The following is an 18,757-nucleotide window of genomic DNA, read 5'->3' as shown; positions in this document are numbered from 1 at the left end:
GTCATTATTTCTTCAAATAGGTTTCAGTATCTTGCTCTCTCTCTTCTTCCAGCACCCCCATGATTCAGATGTTGGTACGCTTAAAGTTGTCCCAGAGGCTCCTTACACTATCTTCATATTTTTGGATTCTTTTTTTTTTTTTCTTTTCCAGCTGAGTGTTTTTTGCTTCTTTGTATTTCAACTCTTTGACTTGATTCTTGCGGTCCTCTAGTCTGCTATTAGGTCCCTGTATAATATTTTTTTTATTTCAGTCAGTGTATGTTTAATTTCTAGTTGGTCCTTTTTCATATCCTCGAGGGTCTCACTAAATTTATCAGCCTAAATTTTCTAGGAAATTCTTGAAAAACTTTATAACCGTGGTTTTGAACTCTATATCCAATCGTTGGTTTTCCTCCATTTCTTTCATTTGTGGTCTGTTTCTTTGTCTCCGCATTTTCGCTGCTTCCCTGAGTTGGTAGAGTAGCTTTGTGTGCTAGGTGTCCTCTAGGGCACAGTGGCTCAGCCTCCCCAGTTACCTGAGGTGGACACTCTTGGTGCACCCCTTTGTGGACTGTGTGCTCAGCCTTGTTGTAGTTAAGTCTTGATTGTTGTTGGTATCACTGGGAGGAATTGACCTCCAGGCCAATTGGCTGTGAGGATCAGCTGTGTCTACTCTGGGAAAACTTCTGTGCTGGAGACACTCTTATCAGACAAGACTTATGAAATTGCAAAAGCCTCTGTGCTTAGCTTAGCTGGGGCGGAGTTTCAGGGAGGAGCAGACAGCCTTGGTTTCCCATCAGCCCTGCCCTATGAGGCCCCTGGTCTCAGTGTCCCTCAGTAATCGCTGCAAGCACCTCTGAGAGAAAGCCGCCCTTGAGTTTCGCCCGCTGCCAGACAGTCCAGTTTCTCCCCGAATGAGTTGGGGTTCCCAGAAACTTGCCTGGAACTGGAGTTCAGCACAGTCGGGAGCTTCCGTCTCCCTCCCACTTTAGAAAGCCAGCCGCGCACTCAGCCTCCCGTGCATTCAGCAGTCAGTCCTTTCTGCGTGCGCGCACACACGCGCGGCTCCTGACCTCTGCCTTCCGCATCTCCCGAGTCTCAGTGTGCTTTCTCTTTTCCTGACAGTCCAGATTCCCCCCGAATGAGTCTGGTTTCCCAGCATCTCGCCTGGGACTGGAGTTTAGTGCAGTCGGGAGCTTCCTTCTCCCTCCCACTTTAGAAAGCCAGCTTTGCACTCAGCCACCCATGCACACAGCTGCCCATCCTCTCCGCGTGCGAGTCTCCGTACCTCAGTTCTTTGTAGCTCCTCTGAGTCTCAATGTGCTTTCCTCTTTTCTTCTAGTTGTAGAATTTCCACTCAGCCAGCTTTTCTGTGGTTCTGGATGGTGTCCGTTCTGTCTTTTAGTTGTAGTTTTGATATTATTGTGCGAGGCAGCAGTTTAGGTGTTTACCTATGCCGCCATCTTGGTTTCCCCAAATTATATCAAATTCTTATTAGGATTGTGTAATTTTCCATTTCCCTTGGAAATTTTTTCCTCCTATTTTTGTTTATGTATTTCAAACTATGTTGTGAGGTGCTTACAGGTTCAGAATTATGACATTTCTAGTAAATTTCTTTTATCATTATGAAATGTTCCTCCTTTTTCCTGTAATGCTTAAATTTTTTTAAACCTTGTTTTTTTTCCTAATATTAAGAAAGCAACCCCTCTTTTAGGAAGTCTTTTGTTACAACATCTTTCTACATAACTTTAGTTTCTATTTTGGGGAACCTTAAGATTAGTTTTTTCTCTTGTTATTGCATACAGCTTGATTTTTAATAAACTGAATAGTTTCAGTATTTTATTGTAATTACTTTGCTTGTATTGTTCTGCCATCTTAAATTGTTCTTTTTAGTTATCTCACTTTTTTCTTACTTTGCTTTTTCTTTTTTCATACAGCTAATAGGTTATTATAGTTTTCTTTTCTCCTCCATTCTGGGTTTACAACCCTATTTATAATCTTTAAGAGTTTGTCCCTACATTTTAAATATTCATTCTTAGCAAAATATAAATCTAATAAACTTTATGGCAAACTCCTTGCCTTCTATACTAATAAAAGGGTAATATGCTAATTAGACTGGGAGACCTTCTGGGAGACCTTCTGGACAAAGCCATGGTGGTGGGGCCGAGGCAGAGGCAGTTAGGGGTGATCAGGCCAGGAGGGGAGGGCAGTTGGGGTGATCAGGCTGGCGAGGGGGCCAGTTGAGGGCGAGCAGGCCGGTGGGGGGGCAGTTGGGGGCGAGCAGGCCAGCGGGGGGGTAGTTGGGGGTGAGCAGGCACACGGGGGGCACTTGGGGGTGATCAGGTCGGCATTGGAGGGGTAGATGGGGGCGATCAGGCCAGCGGGGGGGGGGGGGGCGGGCAGTTGGGGGCGAGAAGGCAAGTGGAGGGAGCAGTTGGGGATGAGTAGGCCAGCAGGCATAGTGGTTTGGGGAGATCAGGCAGGCAGGCAGGTGAGCGGTTAGGAGCCAGCAGTCCTAGATTGCGAGAGGGATGTCCGACTGCCAGTTTATTGGGCCTAAACTGGCAGTCGGACATCCCCTGAGGGGTCCCAGATTGAAGAGGGTGCAGGCCAGGCTGAGGGACACCCCCCCTCCCATGCACAAATTTCGTGCACTGGGCCACTAGTTATACAATGAAAGCATTATTAAATATACTAATGTTGATTCCTTCATCTTATATTCAATGCTAATGTTTCTTAGTTATTTTAGTTCTATCCTATATAATAAAAGGGTAAAATGCAAATTGACCCTAATGGTTGAACAACCAGAACGACCGCTCAACCAATCACTATGAGGCACACTGACCACCTCTTGGTCCCTTTCCCTGGCTGGCAGGCTCCCATCGCCTGATGGCGAATGGGGAACTGAGAGTGGGTGGCAGGGATGTGGGTGACACCAGGCCAAGGCCCCCGTCCCGCCAATCACCCCACACATAGAGGGTGACCCGCAGCAGGGGCAGGGCCAGTGAGCAGGCAGGAACGGCCAACCTTTCGGTTCCTCCCTCCCCAACCCCCGCCCGCCGGCAGGCTCTGATCACCAGATGGTGAATGGGGAATCAGGGGTGGGTGGTGGTGGGGGGGCAGGGCCAGTTGCCGGCAGCCGGGAAGATGGCCCTGATCATAGGCCAGGCCTAGGGACTGTACTATGCGCCGGGCCTCTAGTTTTTGTATAAGCTTGGATTCTCTGAGAAGCAGAAGCCAAGGTAGGATTAAATATACAAGAGATCAATTGTAGAAAATAAATGATAAAGAGGGACGGAACAGGAATAGATAGGCAGAGCCTTCAGACCCTCATGCGAGACTGACAACTGTGAAGGGCGAGAAGAAAAGAAGGATTTGATAAGAAGAAGCTTAGACTGCAGGGTGGTTCTGGGAATGTTTTGATGAGGAGTTCCTGAGCAAAAGTTACCCATTAGAAGATTGTATGTTGAGTGGCAATAAGCTGACTCTAGTACCCCTGAGACTAGGTAGTCCTCAGAGTGAATGCAGTGTGAATCCAGAAGTTCAGTAGCTGGAGGTATTGGTCAATTAAGCTCTCTTCAACAGGATATCTTATAGGGAGATCTGCATGGCACACCTCTATGGGAATATTGGGAAAATGTTTTCAGATCCATTTTCTACGTTGCTAATTCTCTCTTCAGTTCTGTTTGATTAGCTGTTTAACCTAACCATGAATGAGTTTCACAGTCAATGATTAAAATTTTTATTTTAGGGGTTATTTTAGTTTTTGTTTGCAAATCTGTTAGGTTTCCCTTTTTTTCAGCATCTTTTCTTGTAGCTTCTATACCTTTTAAATTTCTTGTATTAGTTTAAATATGTTTATTTTATAATCCATCCTGTCTGCCTCTCACTTATCCTGGATCCTTCCCTAACATGTGTCATGACTTGTGAACGCATCTTCTGCCGGTATTGTTTTTTTCTGAGGGAATCAAGGGTAGACGATTTCCTACTGCTTGATTCTCCAGAGATATTTTGGCTCATGCCATACTTACTTTAATTCTCAGCTTGGAAATTCTTATATTACTAAGTATAGGAAATTCTTACAGTTCAAGTGGAACTCCAAATGCATCTTTGGGGCAATCGTGGGTATTTGGCTTCTCATGGGACATTTCTTTTTCTTACTCATAAAACAAGCTTCCCTATAATTTCATTGGAAGATGAATTGAATGTTTCTTCTACTGAGGATGTAGATCTCTTAGGGTGCCAGGTTTATGCAAGTTCTCAGCTTTAATTTCTGCTTCACATAGGCCTAAGTTCTTTTCTTCTGTCCCTGTGTGTGAATGACAATCAAATCTCCTAGCCATCAAGTTCTATTTCCAGGTCCAGCTATTTCCATACTCATTCCATGTCAGCTTGCACTCTTACTATTTTGATTTTTAGTTTCACCTTTGTTTCTTGCATTTTGGGAGATCTCTTACTTTCATATGACCTTAGCCATAATTTTTAAAATGTTTTCATTTGACTTTTCTGAGTCTTTGTAGCATGACAATTTTTACAAGCTATTCATTCCTCTGAGTTGCTATCCCAGACACTCTCTCTTTAACCTGCCTTATTTGCTTATTAGTCACAGGCTGAATTCAACAGAAGCAGACATTGAGGTAGATTTTGGGTTCCAAATTGTTTATCAGCAATTAATCTGTGAAAGAAAGCAGGGAGCAGGATTGGACGCAGGAAGAAGTAAAACTGTGATGTGGGCCTGATAAAGCCTCCACCAGCCTTGTGGGAAGCTCTGGGGTAAAATCTGCTTGTCAGACTGGCCTGTGTTGAGCCAACATGGCTGAGCCTCTCTATCCCTGCTCCCTTCCTCAGCCATCCGATGCATACTTCCTTGGAAAGGGTATGGCCATATGAAGAGTGGCTCTCTGTCCCTCAAGTGGGTCCTGAAAGTGCTGACACCTGGAGCTGCCTGCTGACCACACTTCCCCACAGCTGGACAGCACCTTCTTTCTTGAAGGGGTTCTGGAGAGCACAGCTTTCCATCTACCACAAACTCCCTGAATTTATAATATTTAGCTATTTCTCACCGTTTTCTTTTTCCATGTGCAAAGAATGTAAACTCTGTGTCAAAGCTGAGGCTGGTCTGGCAGAAACCAAGAGCTGGTGTGTGTGAGCAGAGGGAAATTAATTAAGATTAGTTCAGCAGGCCTAGACTGGGATGTGTCTTGAAAAGTACAGGGAGTGTTTGGATTGATTAGTCTACTGCTGTCATAACAAATGACCACACACTCAGTGGCTTACAGTAGCACAAATGTATTATCTCATGGTCCTGTAGGTCAGAAGTCTGGTTTCTTTGCTCTGAAATCAAGGCTGAAATCAAAGGGTTGGCTGGGCTGAGCTCTTCGCTGGAGGCCTTGGGGGAGAAACTGTTCCCTAGCACCTTTAGGTTGTTAGCAGAATTCAATTTCTTGTGGCCATAGGGCTGAAGTCTGTTTTCTTGCTGAGTGTCAGTTGATACCATCTCTTAGCTCAGCCGTGGGCAAACTACGGCCCGCGGGCCGGATCCGGCCCGTTCGGCTGTTCTATCCAGCCCGTGGAGCCGAAAGAGCAGAGGGTTCTCTTGCTCTCCCCTCCGCTCCTTCACCAGCAGCAGTGTTAATATGGCAACGTCGGGAAACATGGCCACAGCTCCTTCTTCTGAGTGGGCGGATTTATATCCGCCCATTCAGTAGAAGGAACAACCTCTCAATCTTCCAGAGGCTCCTTGTAATGCCTGCGGACGCGTCCCCCGACATCACCCTGGGAATGCGTAGACACGTTATCTTGGTGATGTAGGGAGACACGCCCCTGGAGAGCACAGTATCAGAGCATTAGCTAAAAAGGAGACCAACAGCCGAAACCGGTTTGGCTCAGTGGATAGAGCATCAGCCTGCGGACTGAAAGGTCCCAGGTTCGATTCCGGTCAAGGGCATGTACCTTGGTTGTGGGCACATCCCCAGTGGGAGGTGTGCAGGAGGCAGCTGATTGATGTTTCTAGCTCTCTATCCCTCTCCCTTCCTCTCTGTGAAATATCAACAAAATATATTTAAAAAAAAGGAGACCAACAACACCTTTCCCACTGAAGTTGATGTTTTAAAGACCAAAAACCTTTCAACCCAGTCTACATTGCCATCTACATCTGCGTCCCGGGCATAATTTGGAAGTTGCACTAAAGAACATGTTTAATTTACTGTTTACACATTTTGTTCTTTTCTATTTGTTTTAGTTTTAAATTATTTTATTATATTTAAGTTTAATTTGAAAGGCTTTTGTACCTTTCCTTTGTTAGGCAATTTTATTTTGCCTTTGCCATCTTCAATATAAGGTATGTTATTGTGCTATGATTCCTCCATTTTTTGAAGTTTCAAATTATAATAATTAGTGTTTACATTCTTCTTGTTAAAATGTTTGAAATGAATAAAACTATTGAAGTTAAAAAAAAAAAAAGACCATACCCTTTTATGTAATGATGTTTACTTTGAATTTATATTAGTTCACACAAACACTCCATCCATGCTTTTGTTCCGGCCCTCCGGTCCAGTTTAAGAACCCATTGTGGCCCTCGAGTCAAAAAGTTTGCCCACCCCTGTCTTAGCTCCTTCAGGCCACTGCATTCCTTGTCATTTTGACCTTCATCTTCGAACCAGTAACAGTACTAGTAGCTAGAGTCTTTCTTCTCTGTTTTTAAGAGCTCATGTGATTAGACTGGGCCTACTTGGGTAACCCAGGATAATCTCCCTATTCTAACATCTGTAGCCTTACTTATATGTGCCAAGTCTCTTATGTCATACTATAGGCCCGATGCATGAAATTTGTGCAAGAGTAGGCCTTCCTTTCCCCAGCTGCCGGCACTGGCTTCCCTCTGGCACCCGGGACCCGGGCTTCCCTCCAGCCGCCGTTAGGCACCCAGGACCCAGGCTTCTCTCGCAGCCCTGGCTTCGTCTGGAAGGCCATCTGAAAAGATGTGTGGAAGGACGTCTGGTCTAATTAGCATATTATGCTTTTATTATTATAGATAACATGACATGTCACAGATATCTGATGTGGACAACTTTGGGAAACATTATGTTGCCTGTCACTGGTGGGAAACAGAGGTTTCAGGAGAAGGTCCTGACAGGATACAAGTGGCATTTTAGGAAGATTTTTGAGCAGTCAGGTAGAGAATGAATAAGTCTAGGGAGACAGTGAGAAAGGATGATGTTCTAATAGAACAAGAAACTATGAGGACAGTAAGACTCAGAAAGATGTAGACTTCAACTAAGGTATTTAGGAATATCTGACCAGATTTGTTGACAGATGTATGGTGGGTTACATGAGATGCTGTGTTTGAAAGATGGTGAGTTTGGTATTGAACATTTGGACTCAGTATTCTCACCCTAGTGTGAGGCTGCATAATCCAGACCATCAAAGATTTACCACAATTTCTCTGACACAGAGACAGGATTACATGGACTAGGACACTACAGACATATGTTGGTTTTCATTTTTAATACTAAAAACAGTCACTCTAGAAGCTCAGAGGGGGGAACAATAAGATACCAATTACCTACTTATCAGATATTATATCTACTTATAAAATAATTATCTATTAGATAGAGAGTAGTATAAGTACAGAATATCCAAAATAAATCTCTAAATCCTAAATTATGTACCTTTGACTCAAGAATATCCTATCTAATAAAAAAGCAATATGCAAATTGACCGTACCACTGCTACACCCACAAGCCATGCCCACCAGCCAATCAGGAGCAAGTATGCAAATTAACCCAACCAAGATGGCTGCGGCCACAGAACGAGCAGGAAGCTTGAGTTTCCCCAGCAATGGAGGAAGCCAAGCTTTCCACACACCCTGGCCGGCCCTGGACTCCACTCAAGGATACAAAGTTTCAATTATAGAAGATAAATAAATCCCAACAAAAATGGCAGCAGCCACGGAGCTGGAGAGAGCAGGAGGCTTGAGTTGCCCCCAGCAATGGAGGAAGCCAAGCTTCCACAGCCCTGGCCTTCCTTGGCCTCCGCTTAAGGCTACAAAATTTCAGTTATAGTAGAAAAATAAATCCCAACAAAAATGGCTGTGGCCACGGAGCAAGCAGGAGGCTTGGCTCCGCTCAAGGCTACAAAGTTTCAATTATAGAAGATAAATAAATCCCAGATACCAGGACCTCCACTTGGGTCGCTGGGGGGCGTGGCAGGCCTGCAAACCACCACAGGCCCCTCGCCCAGGCCTCCCCATGCCCCAAGGGAACCCCCACCCTGATCCGGGGCACCCTTCAGGGCAAACTAGCCAGCCCCCACCAGTGCACCAGGCCTCTATCCTATCTAATAAAAGAGTAATATGCAGATTGACCATCACTCCAACACACAAGATGGCTGCCCCCATGTGGTCAAAGATGGCTGCCCCCATGTGGACACAAGATGGCCACCACAAGATGGTGAGCAGGGGAAGGCAGTTGGGAGGGACCAGGCCTGCAAGGGAGGGCAGCTGGGGGTGATCAAGCCTGCAGGGGAGGGCAGTTAGGGGCAAACAGGCTGTCAGGGGTGTGGTTAGGGGGTGATCAGGCTGGCAGGCAGGTGAGCAGTTGGGAGCCAGCAGTCCTGGATTGTGAGAGGGATGTCCCAGATTGGAGAGGGTGCAGGCTGGGCTGAGGGACACCGCCCCCCCCCCACCCCCCCCCCCGTGCACAAATTTCGTGCACCGGGCCTCTAGTAGTTTATAATTCTGGGCAACATAAACATCTCCCACAGTGGTTTTTACTGAGGTTGATATTAAAATAAGTTTGTATTCTCTCAGTATGAGTCAGTTGGTGACTGGGGAATTTCCTTTTGAAGTATGTTGAAGGGAAATCACCTTAAATATCAAATTTTCAGGAGAATAACATACATATAGGTAATTAAGAAATGCTATATTTTTTCTCTTAATGTACAGATGGTAGAATCAAAGATGAGTCATTGAAGGGCTTAAGATGAGTCTATCTAGGTATTACTTCAGTTGTCACTTGCTTTCACCAAAAATTCCTGGCAGACCTGGAAAAAAAATAGATAGTGCAAGTGATATCCCCAAACAAAAAAGTCATGTTTCTTTGTTTTTAGTACTGAATGCCCCAGAGCAGTGGTCGGCAAACCGCGGCTCGCGAGCCGCAGTTTGCCGCTCTGTTGACTAAATGAGTTTGCCGACCACTGCCCCAGAGTATCTGGAGTGAGCTGGTTCTTGGCAGCTTGCATGACCACCAGTTCTTCTTTTAACACCTGTGGGCCTTTACCTACAGGACACTTAAGTTCTTCTTGTAGAAGGGATAGAAAGAAGCAATATGACATAGAGAATGGATAGAAAAGGGGCAGGAAACATTTGGGGGGAAATGGATCAACCAGAGTGTCTAACTGTACAGATATGGTGTACCATTCAATATGTAGTGGATTTGTCCTCTTTTCATTCACTGTGCTTCTTTTTCTCATCTGCAAACACCAATTTTTATCCCACCAATAGCTGAAAGCAGCATTACTTTTCAGGAGAGTGTATGGGGTAGGTTTTATAGTTCCTGAAATGAGACCACCAAGCAACCTTGCCTGCATTTTTGGGCAGAAATAGTTTGTTTTATGACTGAGACTGCAAGAGTTTGGGAAAGTGGGAGGAAAGAAAGCAGGGGCATAGCTGGTTCTGCCAGGTGAGAGGTTCCAGAAAGAGCATGCGGGGGGTTGTGGAGGGGGGATGCATGGCTTGGTAAAGGCTGGGTGAATTCAGGGACACCAACCTCCTGGTGCATGTATGCACAATGCCGGAGTCTCTGTGCAGATGTGTGCTTTCCTGGGAGCTTTTCTCAAAATTCTAAAGGTGAAGGAGCAGGGGAGTCCAGATGGAGAGCTTAAAAATGCAAAGTAAGTGGAAAGCTAGGTAGATCCTATCTGAAAACAGTTCCTAAAACATTCATTAGTAGGACAGGGTAAGGGATGAAAGAGAAGAACGTCTTAAAAACATTTTCCTTTTTTTCTGAGGGCATCAAAATAAAGAGATAGTGAGGCTTCAGGCCAGGGGTGGGCAAACTTTTTGACTCGAGGGCCACAATGGGTTCTTAAACTGGACCGGAGTGCCGGAACAAAAGCATGGATGGAGTGTTTGTGTGAACTAATATAAATTCAAAGTAAAGGAGCGGAGGGGAGAGCAAGAGAACCCTCCGCTCTTTCGGCTCCGCGGGCTGGATAGAACAGCCGAACGGGCCGGATCCGGCCCGCTGGCCGTAGTTTGCCCATGGCTGCTTCAGGCAGTGGGGAGAAGGAATATTACATATTGAACATTAGGGGCTCAAAAGACTTTAGAAGAATATGAGCCTTATTTGCATATTTTCTGGAAATGTGTCAAGGAAGCTGAATGCATCGTTATATGCAAAACTTCAACCAAAACAGGTTACCGAGTGAAGGAAGTATTAAGGGAGCTGGCTTGCCTGTTGACATTTATTTAACTCTTTTAGAAGAAAGTACACATTGGCAAGAGCTTTTGGGGAGGAAGTGTATCTGATTTCCAACCACAAGAAAAGGCAACAGATTCAAGCCGAGGAGTATTCTTGGATTGAACTTTTGTAGTGCCTGAATTTACCCAGCTAGAGAAATGCTTTTTTCAAGTGTAAAATTATTTAAGCTTTCCAAAGAAAAGCTTTTCATTTTGGTTTTAAATCAGGACTTTACTGTAAAGTTGTCCTTCTATGAATTTGCCAAAGTAACTTCCATTTTTCAGCACTTCATGTGGGTGGAAGGGGTGAGCTTGTCCCTGGTACTTAGCAAATGGTGCTACTTTCTTAGCAAGCAGTAAGGGAACTTTTGACAAAGATGTGAATGACAGTGCCCTAGATCTATATAAATCATCAGGACTAGAGCTCGAAAACTTAATGCTGAGTAAAAAAGCAAGTGGCAGAAGGATACGTACAATATGTTATTTCTGGATACATATATAAGTATGAAAATTTTGAAAAAATTATGTATATTGTGCTACGGGTTGCCTGGTGTGGGGGAGTTGCCTGTGAGGCAGAGAATAAAGAGGGGAGATGAGAAATGAGGTTAGTGGTTGTCAAGGAGAACTTTATTCCTTCCCTTCCTCTCCCTTCCACCTCCCTTCTTTTCTTAAGATAATGCAAGCATAAGTTGCTTGTGTAGTTTTATTTAATATTATCCATACAGAAAAAGGTATTAGAGCAATTAATTCAATATTAAAAGTTATTAATTCTGAGGCTGGATTGTAGGAATATAGGCGATGTTTTTTTCTGTGTTATATATATATATATATATATATATATATATATATATATATATATATATGTATATATGGCCTTATTTGAATATTTGTTTCACAAAGCAAGTCAATTATGTGAAAAGTCAATCAAGCCAGTTGGTTAATATTTTTAAAAACAAAAAATGTGAAACCTGTGAATTTAAAACAAATTAATTTGTGTCAAATAAATCTTATAAAAATACTTTGGGCCAAAGTGTGGAGAAAACAAGTCTGTAACATTGGGTCAGCCTGAAGCATGTGTATCATAAACCTGATGAACACACTCCTCTGTGTGTCTGTGTTTTCTGTTAAATGAGGGGCTGGGGAAGAGAGTGTGGGAACGTGACCCACCCACTGAGGCTTTGATCTGTGAACATCAACGTCAGCATTACAGGAACAGATACTTCGTTCTGGTTAAAAGGCAGCTTTTGTCTGGAAAGTTTCCCTCTAGCAATATATAGACTAAAGCAAAACTAGTAATAGGACTGGGCATAAAAACATGGTGTTGGTAGCTGGTTATTGGTCTAACCGTCCTAGGTCTTATAAATGCAGGTATATAAGTGAAGCCACATCAGGGGAAAGGCAGGGCGGCAGGCAAGGTATACACGCTGGATCACTTTTTCTTTTCTGGATTTGCATTTGCACACTCTTCTCTCTGCCAGGACTGCTCCCATGGAATCTCAATGCTTAAATGAAAACAGGCTCATGTTTGTAAATTATCTTGGAGGCCTCTCCTAATCTATCTTCCTCTTCCCTTAACTGGCCATTTCCTTTCAGTAATTTACATTGGCTAGAGAAATGGGGAGTTAGGGATGAGAAAAGACACATTCCAAAGAAGGGGGAGGAACTAACAGGTTCTGGTGAGAAAATTCTCTTCATGCTTCAGTGTTTGCTGCTGGCTACATTAGCCTCAAGTGGGTTTTGCACTGGTGACCTTGAGTCCCTCCTTTGCTGTAAAAGTCCAGCAGATATTCTGCTGAACGGAGCAGAAATAGAGCTCCTCGTGGTGAGTAGTAACCAAGCTGAATAAATCATGCCTTCAGAGCCTGACCCAATTTTTTTTCGGTAGAATTTTGTGATCCCCCAATGGAAAGTCCCTGAAGACAATTAGAGGCTCTGTAATGCAGGCACATCTTATACTAAATATGACTTCTTTGGCAAAAATAAATATGAGCTTTTATTGATAAGCTGATGGTTGCACAGGAACACTAGACCATATTGACTTTAATAAAACATTAAGTGGTTTAATTAAATCATTAATTCCACCCTCAGTTCCATTTTTCAAAAGACAGTCAATGTAAAAATAAAATGGTTTCTTTTTTTAGCTGCTGCTCTTTCCTCTATAATTCATTAAGATGAGTCTATAGATTGACTTATTGCTGTTCTGCCATAAAGCACTTGCTGCCATTTCAAGAACATAGCACTTTAAGCAGAATACAAGGAGGTATTGATCTTACGGTGACATCTTCCTTCATTTTTCATAAAAGGGTTGTATGTTGTTTTTTTTTTTACAAAAATCTATAAAATGTGTTTAAATGCAGAGATTTAAGTCACCATTATTAGAATACTGCTGAAATAATTGTTACCTTGTTCCTCTGAACTATGGGGAAAACTTATGAAAGTTATGTGAGCTATTTTAAATGCATATAATGATAGTCATCATATAATTTAAAATTATTTTTTTATTTTATGAAAGTAATATACAGAGTTAATTTTTAAAATCAGTAATATCAGAAGACTTACAAAGGAAATTAATAATCTTCTGTCTCAACAGAGGTGTCCCCAAAAATGTATACACACTTTAACAGCGGATAGCTCAACTTTGAAAATGAAATGAAATATATTTTAATACATTTTTAAAAACAGATTAACTCAGGGATTCCTATTTTGACACTTTGGCTGGGCAGTATAAGCCCAGGTAGGTGACGGTAAAGAAAAAGGGAAGTGAGGCAAAGAAAGCTACGAAGCAATGCTGTGAAATGCATTACTTATGCACAGAAAGGCAGCTTGGTGTGGGGCATGGGAAGCTGGAACCTCCGTGGGGTGAGGAGAGCATCTGTACAGAATGTGGCCTGCCATGAGGTCTCTGAATCTGAGCAGGAGGAGATGTTCATCCTCCAGGGGGTGTCACTACAGGATGCTGGAACCCGCAGGGTGCAGAAGGTGGTGACCTGATACGGGGCATCAGCGTCTGAGTTGGGTAAGGAAGGCTTCTATGTAGTGATAGATGTTGGATTAGTTTCCTAGGGCTGCTAACAAATGACCCAAAACTTGGTGGCTTACAACAGAAGTGAATTTCCTCACAGTTCTGGAGGCCAGAAGTCTAAAATCAGTTTCACTGCGCTGCAATCAAGATGTTGCAAGGCTACGTTCCTTCTGCAAGTCATAGAGGAGAATCTATTTTCTTGCTTTTTGCAGCTAGAAGCTGCCAGCATTCCTTGTCGTGTGTCACCCTGGCCTCTGCTTCCATTGTCATTTCTCATGCTCCGATTCTGCCCTCCTGCCTTTCTCTCATAAGGACCTTCGAGATTACACTGACTCGCCTGGAGAATCCATGCTAACTCCCCCATCTCAAGATTGTTTAAACTTAATTATATCTACATGGCAATACTATTACCTTCAACCAAAAGTAATCCAAAGTTTCTTAGGGAAATGGCTGATTTCAGGATGGGGCAGGGAAAGTACTATATGAATGTGGAACATCTTGTTGCATCAGAAAGTTAAAAAGTGCCCAAAGAATGATGTGGGCAACATCAACTGGAACCAGTCAGTTTGAAGGAACTTCCACTGACCAGATCTGAGGCAATCTGAACATCAAGCTAAGTCATGAGAATATGGGTTATAACTCACTAATTAAAATCAGAAACCATGAGATATAAATAAATAAGTGAATAAATAAAAATAATTGGTGAGGGATGGGTTATTCATGTAGTTTAAAAGTGTCTCTCCACAAACTACTTTTTAATTATTGGAGATAAAGAATAAGGTTGCAATGGAGAAATCTGGCAGATTACCACCTTGCTCAAAGTGATCAAAGTGAATGTTAGTCATAATGGTGCAAATAGAGATTTTTTGCTATTTGATAATCATGAGAAAATATCAGAGTAACCAAAATTGAGAGTAATACTACAAAATAACAGACGTATAATCTTCAAAGTGTCCAGTTCACAAGTTAGGAACTGTTGCAGATGGAAGAAGACTAAAGAGATGTGGCAACTAAATGCAACCCAGGATTCTGAAGTGGATCCTATTAAAGGGCATTATTGGAACAACTGGTGCAACTCAAATGGGGTCTGAGGATGAGCTGGTAGCAGTGTATCAGTGTTAACTTCCTGATTTTGATTGTTGTGTTGTGGTTGTGTAGCGAATGTCCTTGCTTGTAGGAAAATCACGTGAATCATGGCAGTGACTTATTCTCAAGAGATTCAGGAATAAATTTCTTTGTCCAATACTTGTAAACTTTTTGTAAATTTTAGTTTGTTAAAAAGTTAACGTTGCTCCCCTGACTTTTGCCAAGCAGCTCATAGCATTGCTTCTAGATTGGTTGTTAGTGCTCTGTGGAGCAAGGGAATGTAGAAGAAGGCTGATTTAAAGTGTAAATAAAGGGATAAAAACTTTTGGGGGTTGCTGAAACCGGTTTGGCTCAGTGGATAGAGCGTCGGCCTGCGGACTGAAAGGTCCCAGGTTCGATTCCGGTCAAGGGCATGTACCTTGGTTGTGGGCACATCCCCAGTAGGAGGTGTGCAGGAGGCAGCTGATCGATGTTTCTCTCTCATCGATGTTTCTGGCTCTCTATCCCTCTCCCTTCCTCTCTGTGAAAATCAATAAAATATATTAAAAAAAAAAACTTTTGGGGAATATTATGCCACTGAATCTTACTCATCCCAAGAACTGTCTCCAAGATTTATGATTTTCCAGTCAAACTACATTCCTATCTCATTTCAGCTCCTCTCTCCCCTCGCCATGGCAACCACAGGTCACTGATTTGTTTTCTGACATTTTATCCCCAGTGCCTGGCACATGGAGGCTTAATAACCATTTAAAGAATTAGCTAATGGTGCCCTCTGGAAACGAAGTCAGCAATGTAGTCTTGGAAAATAAATTAGTTCAACCTTCATTTACCATTCTCCGTTAGTATGAGAACTAAGCGGCAAAGAATTTTTGTTTATTTTGCTTTCTGTGTTGTTACTTTGAAATGGATATTTCTACATATGGCCCCACCAGAAGCACACGTTTCATGAACAGCCCCAGGTAATTAGCTTCCTGAAGCATTGCTATGTGGCAGGTGCCAGTAGTCTCTTACGCTTACCTGCTTGAGAGAGATATTATCATCACTCAGGAATTTATGGAAGAAGGTGCTTCTCCAACTTCTATTCAATGTGTGACTAGATTAAGGGACTTTTCCCCTCGGTTCTCTGTGAGAGGAAAACGTAATCAGACAGAATCTCACTTGCGATGAAAACCTTCACGATAAACCCTGAATTCAAATCCTCATAACAAACTAATAAAAGCTAACAGGTATTGATCATTATGCCAACCCTACAAAGAAATTTATTTGTGCAGTAGTTTATTACTTTGCAAAATGGCCCATAAGATACGGACCATTTTTGTGTATATTTTATAGTTGAAAAGACAGTTAATAATGTGGCTTTTTTTCAATAGATGGAGTTACACATATGTTGATATATATGCAATTTGATATGTATGCTATTTTGTTGTATTGATAACAAGCTTCAAAACTTCATATGTCAAATTTGCTGCAGGTGTTAACATCATAGATATTTTTATGCTTAAAAATGTTGAATTTCGTGCCAAAAAAAAAGAGCATTTGCAGGAAGTTTTAATTCATTACTTTGTTTTGAAGAAAAAGTTATCGAGGTGAGAAACCAAGATGGCGGCATAGGTAAGCACCTAAACTGCTGCCCCGCACAACAATTTCAAAACTACAACTAAAAGACAGAACGGACACCATTCAGAACCACAGGAAAGCTGGCTGAGTGGAAATTCTACAACTAGAAGGAAAGAGGAAAGCTCACGGAGAAGGAGCAGCAAAGAGCTGAGGTACAGAGAGGAAGGGCGCGCAGAGAGGAAGGGCGGCAGAGTGCCTGGCTGGCTTTCTCTGGCGGGAGGGGGAAGGAAGACCACGACTGCACTGAACCCCAGTTCCGATTGCACTGAACCTCAGTTCCGGGCAAAAACCTGTGGACCCAGGCTCATACAGGGGAGTTTGGACTGTCAGGTAGAGAGAAAGGCACTCGGAGACTCGGAGACTCAGGGGAGCCGCAGCGGCAGGGGTCTGGAGGCATGAGTGCGCACAAAGACTGACTGCGGAGGTTACCACAGGCTATCCCTAGAAGAAGGGAGTCGGAAGCTCCTGACGGCACTGAACCCTAGTTCTGACTGCTCTGAACCGCAGTTCCGGGCGAGCCCCTGGGGACCCACGCTCTTACAGGGGAAATCTGGACTATAAGGCGGAAACTCTGGAACCTCGGAAAGCAGAGATCTAGAGACTCGAGCGCAAGGGCAGGGCTGACGGGAAGCCAAGACTGTCTGTTCAACCCTGAGACTCCACCCCTTCCAAGCTGAGCACAGAGGCTTTTGCAATCTGGCAAGGCTAATCCTATAAGCCTGTTTCCAGCACCGAAAATCTCCCAGTGTAGACACAGCTGATAATCACAGCCAACTGGCCTGCAGGTCAATTCCTCCCAGTGATACCAACAACAATCAAGACTTAACTACAACAAGGCTGTACACACAGTCCACAAAGGGGTGCACCAAGAGTGTCCACCTCAGGTTAACTGGGGAGGCTGACCCACTGGGCTATAAAGGAAACCTAGCACACAAAGGTACCCTACCAACTCAGAGAAGCAGCGAAAAATGGGGAGACGAAGAAACAGATCACAAACGAAAGAAATGGAGGAAAACAAACGACTGGATATAGAATTCAAAACCACGGTTATAAGGCTTTTCAAGAATATCCTAGAAAAGGCCGATAAATATAACGAGACCCTCGAAGATATGAAAAAGGACCAACTAGAAATTAAACATACACTGACTGAAATAAAAAATATTACACAGAGACCCAACAGCAAACTAGAGGAATGCAAGAATCAAGTCAAAGATTTGAAATACAAAGAAGCAAAAAACACTCAACCGGAAAAGCAAAAAAAAAGAATAAAGAATCCAAAAAGTTGAAGATAGTGTAAGAAGCCTCTGGGACAACTTCAAGCGTACCAACATCAGAATTATGGGGGTGCCAGAAGAAGAGAGAGAGCAAGATACTGAAAACCTATTTGAAGAAATAATGACAGAAAACTTCCCCCACCTGGTGAAAGAAATAGACTTACAAGTCTAGGAAGCACACAGAACCCCAAACAAAAGGAATCCATAGAGGACCACACCAAGACACATCATAATTAAAATGCCAAGAGCAAAAGACAAAGAGAGAATATTAAAAGCAGCAAGAGAAAAACAGTTAATTACCTACAAGGGAGCACCCATACGATTGTCAGCTGATTTCTCAACAGAAACTATGCAGGCCAGACAGGAGTGGCAAGAAATATTCAAAGTGATGAATAGCAAGAACCTACAACCAAGAGTACTCTACCCAGCAAAGCTATTATTCAGAATGGAAGGTCAGATAAAGAGCTTCACAGATAAGAAAAAGCTAAAGGAGTTCATCACCACCAAACCAGTATTATATGAAATGCTGAAAGGTATTCTTTGAGAAGAGGAAGAAGAAAAAAGTAAAGATAAAAATTATGAACAATAGCCCTAGCCGGTTTGGCTCACTGGATAGAGCGTCGGCCTGGGGACTGAGGGGTCCCAGGTTCGATTCCGGTCAAGGGCATGTACCTTGGTTGCGGGCACATCCCCTGTGGGGGGTGTGCAGGAGGCAGCTGATCGATGTTTCTCTCTCATCGATGTTTCTAACTCTCTATCCCTCCCCCTTCCTCTCTGTAAAAAATCAATAAAAATATATATTTAAAAAAAAATTATGAACAACAAATACATATCTATCAACAAGTAAACCTAAAAATCAAGTGAATTAAAAATCTGAGGAACAGAATAAACTGGTGAATATAGTAGAATCAGGGGCATAGAATGGGAGTGGATTGATAATTCTCAGAGGGAAAGGGGTGTGGGGGGTATGGGAAGAGACTGGACACAAATCATACACCTGTGGATGAGGACAGTGGGGGGGAGGTAAGGGCAGAGGGTGGGATGGGAACTGGGTGGAGGGGAAATAGGGGGGGAAAAGGGAGAAACAATTGTAATAATCTGAACAATAAAGATTTATTAAATTAAAAAAAAAAAGAAAAGAAAAAGTTATCGAATACTTTGGTGAACATGCTCCATCTCAAGATACTTGTGAATGCTGGTTTAAACACTTTAAAAGTGATGATTTTGATGTGAAAGACAAAGAACGTCCAGGTCAACTGAAAAAGTTTGAAGACTAACAATTACAAGCATTATTGGATGAAGATGCATGTCAAACTCAAAAAC

This window comes from Plecotus auritus, assembly GCF_963455305.1.
Source record: "Plecotus auritus genome assembly, chromosome: 7".
NCBI classification, from domain to species: Eukaryota; Metazoa; Chordata; class Mammalia; order Chiroptera; family Vespertilionidae; genus Plecotus; species Plecotus auritus.
The sequence above is the reverse complement of the archived record's forward strand: the minus strand, read 5'-3'. Positions refer to the sequence as shown.